This window comes from Hyaena hyaena, unplaced genomic scaffold (genome assembly GCF_003009895.1).
Source record: "Hyaena hyaena isolate Hyena2069 unplaced genomic scaffold, ASM300989v1 scaffold_113, whole genome shotgun sequence".
Classification (NCBI taxonomy): domain Eukaryota; kingdom Metazoa; phylum Chordata; class Mammalia; order Carnivora; family Hyaenidae; genus Hyaena; species Hyaena hyaena.
Window position 1 is genome coordinate 1,692,403 of NW_024080745.1, and position 5,144 is coordinate 1,697,546.

At 41.0% G+C, this 5,144-nt stretch overlaps 1 pseudogene; it reads left to right on the forward strand.

The window, feature by feature from the left end:
* Window positions 1–3,334: 3,334 nt before the first annotated feature.
* LOC120234668 lies at window positions 3,335–4,559 on the forward strand (annotated as a pseudogene).
* The last annotated feature ends 585 nt before the right edge of the window (window positions 4,560–5,144 follow it).

Below are 5,144 nucleotides of genomic sequence, written 5' to 3' on the forward strand. Positions count from 1 at the left end.
TGCCATCGCTAGGACTCTAGTGTGCACAATGGAATTAATTAAGCCATTAAAAACAATGATACATATTTATTTACATGAAAATATGTTCATAGCATATAGGTTCACCCCCCCCCATAAAACAATATAAATCAGCAGGAACAGCATTATTGTTACATGAATATGTATGCGGATATATGTAGATACAAGTATACAAAAAGATCTGGAAGGATGTTGGCCAAAATGCAAGAGGTTTTTATTTTGTCTTTTGGACTTTTCTATCTTGTTTGAATTTTTTATAATGTATTACCATTTATACAAAAAAAAAATCTTATTTTTAATTAAGGATATGCCTGTGAAAAGGGGATCCGGTTTGCCAGAGACCGAAACTGCACAGGTCATCCCTGATGGTAAGGCCCAGGGAAACACCTGTGTGAAAGGATTGCGCAGATCATCCCTGATGGCAAGGCCTAGAGAAAAGACTGCAATGCAGTCAGAAGAACCCCCGGAAGAATTCTTCTTCTCTACTTTGTCTGTACCTTTTACTCTCACTTCTGCTGTTAGTCTATTGTAGGGTTAATATGAAACCAGAATCACCCAAAGTTCCCCCCTTCCTCCAAAATGGAATGTACCTAACTATCATGTCTGCCCCCTCAATCAGATGTTGTCTAATAAGTATTGTAGCAATTAGCAAAATTGGAGACAGTCCAGTATGCATTGGGTCTATGAGAGACCTAGAATTCATTTTCCTTGTATGAGTCTAATTGCCAGTAAGAATACATATTATGCCATAAGCAGAGACAAAAACAAGACTAACTAAATGTGGAGGACTTTCTCAAAAAAGTGTTAGAGAAATATTTGCCTGCTGACCTCAAGCCTGTAAGGCAACTTATGGATTGTTCTGGCCAAAGAATGAGATTGGTAAATGCAGAGACCAAATTCTAGTTGATCCACGTAAAACATTTCCATACGTCATCTATGATAAATGTTAACATTGTTCTTTCTTAGTAAGGGGTTGTGAGAGTCTGTTACCTACAACCGCGGGTACAAGTATATCCTGTTTTTGCATGCCCACTGAATTGAAACAATTAAAGGGCACTGTGATCTCATGTATTCTGGCAATATACTTCACTTATCCTTAGATACCCTGTCATACGTAGTAAAGAATATGTAAAACTTTGTTATGACTACCTGGTTAAATTTTACCGGTTGAAGTGGAAATTACGTACCATGAAGTCACTGTTGCCAAGAAAACTTAGAAATGTTAAGTCCTATGACTGTACTCAAAAAATGTAAATTGTTTAAGCATGATCGTTTGAATTTGCTATATAAAGACCCTAAGCTGAAAAATAAATTTGAGCAGTCCACCTGAAGAGGCTGGCTCCGTGTCTTCTTTCGCCGACGCCAACCATCACTCTTCGGGCCAACCCTGGCTTGCAGAGGCTGGTCCCCTGCACCGGTTGACTGTAGATGCTCATAAGTAGATAACCAATGTGAAGTAATTATATCTGGGATCTAAATTCTCAGCTTTTTAAGTGTCCATGAATTTGATTATATTAATTTACCTCAAGTTTAAAACTCATCATTTGGACATCATGGTATTGACTCCCTAAATTGGCCTGGGTATTCTTCCTATGTGTTCTCTGTGTACCTCTCATGGTATTTGTTACAATGAATTGTAATTCCTTCTCCGTCACTAGATTGTTCCTACAATATATACCCTTTTCTGCCATATTTATATATTTATTTTCCCGATTCATTATTTGTCATCTACTTTATTTTGTATGCAGAAATTTTAATTTCAGTGTAGTCCAAATGCTAATGAATTATACAGATATTAAAGGGATTTTTTTCAATAAATTTGACAACTTAAGTGAAAAGGACAAATTCATGAAAAAATACAAAAATAACTGACACAAGAAGAAAAAGAAAAGTTAAATGGCCCAATATCTATTAAAGAAATGAAATTTCTGATCAAAAACTTTCTCACAAGGAAAACTCCAGAGCCAGATGGCTACTCCAATAAATGTTATCAGACTTTTAAAGAAGATAAAGTATCAATCCTATATATTTCAGAGAACAGAGCAGGAATGAACACTGAAATTCATTTTATGAGGCCAGTATAATGCTGATATCAAAACTTGACCAGGACAAGGCACCTGGGTCGCTCAGTCAAGCGCTGACTCAGGTCATGATCTCACAGTTTATGAGTTCTAGCCCCGCTTGGGCTCTGTGCTGACAGCTTGGAGCCTGGAGCTTGCTTCGGATTCTGTATCTCCCTGTCTCTGCTCCTCCCCCATTCATGTTCTCTCTCTCTCTCTCTCTCTCTCTCTCTCTCTCTCTCTCTCAAAAAGTAAAATGAAACATTAAAAAATTAAAAAAAAAAAAAAACTTGACCAGGACATTTTACAAGAAAATTACAAACCAATATCCCCCATGAATATAGATTTTTAAATTCTTAATGAAGTATTGGCAAGTAGATGTCATGGCCAAGGAAGATGAGGTTTAACATTGAAAAGTCAGTGTACTTCACCACATTAACAGAATGAAAGAGAAAAACAAAATGATGGTTTCAGTAGATGCAGAAAAAGTATCTGACAAAATTGAAAATCCATGTCAAAAAACGTTCAACAAATTAAGTATAGGAAGAAACTTTCTCACTATAACAACAATCTTTGAAAAATCTAATGGTGAAATATTAAATCTTTTCCCCCTAAAGTCAGAAGCAACATAAGACAAAAGTGTACTCTCACCACTTCTATTCAGGGTTATGTTAAAGGTCCTAATCAGTGTAATGGAACGATAAGAAAATGCATAAAGATTGGACATACTTGTGCTTCCTGATTTCAAAACTTACAGCAAAACTAGAGTAATCAACACAATTATACTGCCAAAAACATAGATATGTAGATGTAGACATATAGATCAGTGAACTGTAATCCAGAGTCCAGAAATACACCTTTACATATATGGTCAGTTGATTTGACAAAGGTGCCAAGGCAATTCAATAGAAAAAAAGAAGAGTCTTTTCAAGTACGATGTTGGGAAAACTGGAAATTCACATGGAAAAGAATGAACTTGGGCTCATATTTGCAAATGTTAAGACAAATCAAATATCTAAATGTAAGAGCTAAAAACAAAACTCGGGAAAAAAAACAGCCATAAATCTTAATGGTACTGGATTAGGAAATGGTTTCTTAGATGTGACATCAAAAACACAAACACCAAAAGGGGGGAAAACAGGTAAATTGTACTTTATCAAAATTAAAAATTTTTTGCTTCAAAGACGACTATCAAGAAAGTGAAAAGACTGCATCTCCTGGTGCTGGGCCCTGGCCCCCCACCAGCCCTGCTCCAGATGAAGTGTGAGCACTGCACATGGAAGAAGGGAGAATTCCATAAGTTGGCCAATGCCAAGATATTTCTGAGTAACTGCCTAGAATGTGACAGTTGTGTGACTGGAAGAAGGGATCCAGGTTTCCCAACAGAACACAAAGGACTTCTTTTAAATTCTGAAACTTAATAGGAAATGTGTTATCTCACAGCACAATGTGCTGGCAGGGTCAATGTGCCCTCGGTCTCTGCCTTATTTTGCTGCTAAATTCTGCCTCAGTGTAACTGATACATCCAGAAGGCTCTGTGGCTTCCTCAAAAGTCTTGGGGTGTACTGTCTTTGATAAAACGACAGCTATGGATTTCAGCATCCTGGAGAGTCCAAAGGAATCTGCCTCAGTACCACCAGCACAGTGAGGAAGAGCCTGCGTTATCCATGCTCATCTCCACCAATCCCAGCTGGGTCCCAAACTCAGAACACTTGTCGCCCCACCTCCCACCTCAACACCACCAAATCCCCTCAGGAGATCACGGGCTCTCTGGTGAAGGATTACTTCGCCAGATGGCAGGACCCGTTCCCAGACAAGATTTGTCACATAACTGTGGCCCCCTGCTAAGATAAGAAACTAGAGACCCTTTGAGAAGATTCTCCCACAGCTTCACATGGTTCCTAGGATTCTCACAGAGTATTAACCTCAGGTGAAATTGTTCCGATGGCGCAAAGTGACCCGTTACTGAAAAGATGCTGTCAGGGACACTGTTTGAGGCACGAAGGAGGGAAGGTAAGGCACTGTGATGGACCCAGCTCCAGCAGGTACTTGGTACACATCGTCAGACATGCAGCCAAGCAGCTGTTCGACAACATGGGGGAGGTCACCTGTCGTGCCCTGAGGAGCAAAGACTTCCAGGAGATCACCCTTGAAAAGAACGAGGAGGTTCTGTTACACTTCGCTGCTTTCAAAACATCCAGAATGTGGTTCTGAAACAAGAAGGGCACATTCCCATACCACTTTGTGGAAGTGCTCCGATGGATCAGAGGCTAAGCCCAGACCGAGGATCAGCATACAGAAAAGGCACTGCTGTGGCACATGAAAGGCATCTGTGCTGACATCCCCGTGCGGCCCCTCAGACCAGCGCCCACATGCAGCAGCTGTCCCAGGCGTGGCCGACTCCCCCGCGGTCTAGGAAGCCCTGCACCCCGTGTGCCAGGGCCAGGGCTCCCTGCTGTCAGCTGAGACATCAAATGGTAGAGGTCGAGAAGGCTGGGAAGCAGGCCCTGCCAGTTGCCCAAGGAGCGCGGAGCAACGGAGTGTGGGCATCAGAGATGCCAGAGGAAAACTGCTCTGCTTCTCAGGTATTACTTTGGTTTTTCAGAATTCTCTACCCCCTATTTGTGGCTCCCTCACTGAGTTTGATTTGGTACTATCTTTGTAATACGTGCGCAAGTGCAATATTTTAACCTGAGACAAGGACTGCCGCCAATTGAAGTATCCTTTTATCTGAAGACTGAAAAGGAGGGACGCCTGTGTAGCTCAGTTGGTTATGGGTCTGGCTGTTGATTTCACCTCAGGTCATGATCTCATGGTCATGAAATCAGGCTCTGGGCTGGGCTTGGAGCCTGCTTAAAGTTTGTTCTCGCACTCTCTCGCTGTCTCACTCTCTCTCTCTCTCTGCCCCTCCCACTTGCTCTTTCTCTTTCAAAAAAAAAAAAAAGCCTGAAAAATATCCCAAAGAACAAGAAAGAAGACAGACTACTACTTTATAGCCTTAAAAAAATCCAAAGGGGCGCCTGGGTGGCTTAGTCGGTTGAACATCCGACTTTCGCTTAGGTCATG